At 30.7% G+C, this 2,297-nt stretch overlaps 1 long non-coding RNA gene across 1 annotated transcript; it reads right to left on the bottom strand.

Annotated features, from left to right (window-relative positions):
• Positions 1-267: 267 nt before the first annotated feature.
• On the bottom strand, positions 268-1,766 carry LOC137636349 (uncharacterized). The gene is made up of 2 exons (XR_011043072.1): positions 921-1,766; positions 268-398 (listed from the first exon to the last, which is right to left on the bottom strand). It is a non-coding gene; the product is annotated as an uncharacterized lncRNA (long non-coding RNA).
• Between the last annotated feature and the right edge of the window lie 531 nt (positions 1,767-2,297).

Here is a 2,297-nt window from a genome sequence, read left to right as displayed (position 1 = left end):
TTACTACCTAAAGGGAAACGTCAACCTAATGCCATTCAAGTTGAAAAACATTGAAAAAAGTATATATTTTCGCAGAAGAATCATAAGCAAAATTATGCATATCCAAGGGTTCATTCTAAGAAATAATCCTCTTTCATAATTTCAATTAAAAATAAGTTTAAAGAATGTAATACGACCGAGTGAAGACTGCGTAAAATTCAAATAAACTTAAGCAGAACACCATAAAAATTCTGTGGTTTGAAATAAAGGTTGGAAGGAAAAATGTAATTAAATATGATATTTATTACATAAATAAGCCTTTAAAATAACGTAGTAACGGAGTTACAAACAATTGGTTGGAGAACAAGGCAATTCACGTAAATCGTAGGGCGTTTCCTTCGTTCTGCTTCGCTCGCTGTCTGTAAAGAAATATTCAGGAAGATTAGTATCTAAAAAGCATGGTCATTTATGTAGAAGAATATACCCATCGGAATAATAACCCACTTAAAATTACCTTACAATTGAGCAACTGAGGTTTTACATTAGTATCAGGAAGGAAATAAAAGGGCCGATACATCGAAACCGAACACCATCCTGAAATGAACGGTAAACCTAATATAAATTTGCTCGGTCGTAATATGGGAGACAATTCGTCATAAATACAATCACTCGAAACATTAATGTATTAGACGATTCTCTTACCAAAGTGTTAACAACGTGAATTTATGAATAAGCTAGAGTTACTAGTCCGAGAGCTAAATCACCTGAAAGGACAAGAGAAAACGATATAGAAAACATATTGACCACAAAAAAAAAAAACTATTACGAATCTTCATAAGATTAAAAATGACAGACAGGAAAAACTTTAATAGGCAACACAAGGCAATGAGAGTTCCCAATGATAACCTTAAAAATAAGCCCTATATATTCTTGGTACTCACCAGTGTCGAACCATGCACAAAGGCGTTGCAGATGGATTTTGGCAGATTTTCACAAGAGGGTGACGTAGACCAGGGATCCCAATAATAGCCTTTAGCCTAAGAAAGGCATGTCGGACAAATAAAAAATGTGGAAACCTTTCCAGGTGAGTGAGGTCTCTGTCTCTGTCTCTGATACTGTCCGACGGCCGGGCTGCCTGCCTCCTAGTCGGCGTTTTCGCTCGAGTAAAGCATATGGAAGGAGGAGGAGTTAGCAAACTACCCATCTTTAAAGACTGGACGGCAGGAAAGACAGTTTGATGGTACCAAGAGTAGGGCAATTGAAAATACCAAATTCTCAATAATTACTAGTCTTTCCTGTCGCCATGTGAAAATATGAAATGTCTTGTACAAAACTACATCTGAGGAAAATGTTAAGTATTTTTAAACAATTATGTATCTTAAACGAAGATATTCCTTTTAAAGCATTGGATTACTTTCCATTTGGAGATGTTCAAGTTTTCCCCATATGATTAAACTTGTTTAGTTATCATCGTATAACTATATTTACATTGATTTATAGAGATGTAGGTAATAAACTAATGGTGTTCGAAGGATGACCAGAAATTGCAATTAACATTTCATAAACTATGTAAATCAATTAATCAGTAAATGGTATCTGTTTGTCGGCAGTCACGTGATTCTATCATAACAGAAAATGCATTAAAAGCCTCAAATTTCCTTTCATGTTGAAGGGATATAAAAAGTTTTGTGAATATGTGTCGAATATAGACATATTTAATAGTTGGCAAATTCAATTAAAAAGTAATCAAACTTCTTTGTTTCAATAAATTATTTTTTAAATTTGCGAGATCTAAATTAAATTGGACGATTTTGTACCTGAATATACTGAATACAGACAGACACACACACATGCGCACACACACGTATATGTATATATATATGTATGTATATATATATATATATATATAATATATATATATATATATATATATATATATATATATATATATATATATATATATAGATAGATAGATAAATATATATATATATATATATATATATATATATATATATATATTATATATATATATATATATATATATATATATATATATATATATATATATATATATATATATATATACTGTAAGCATGTGGCTTTCTAGTAACTTTATATACGTTATGAATACATGAAACTCTAAAGAAAGAGTCTGTACTTTTCTTTATTATGAAAATAGAAATTGAAAAAAAAAATATATTTCGATCAAGGTAATTTTCAATTATGATCGAGTTTTCCTTTTGGTTGCTGGCACACCCTTAAGAGGAGCAACTGGTAACGGAAAACAAAGCTGAACTTCATGTTTTTTGTTCTATTTT

The sequence above is a fragment of the Palaemon carinicauda genome, unplaced genomic scaffold (genome assembly GCF_036898095.1).
Source record: "Palaemon carinicauda isolate YSFRI2023 unplaced genomic scaffold, ASM3689809v2 scaffold2781, whole genome shotgun sequence".
Taxonomy (NCBI): Eukaryota; Metazoa; Arthropoda; class Malacostraca; order Decapoda; family Palaemonidae; genus Palaemon; species Palaemon carinicauda.
Note: the sequence above shows the minus strand (reverse complement) of the source record. Positions and strands in the feature narration are given on the sequence as shown.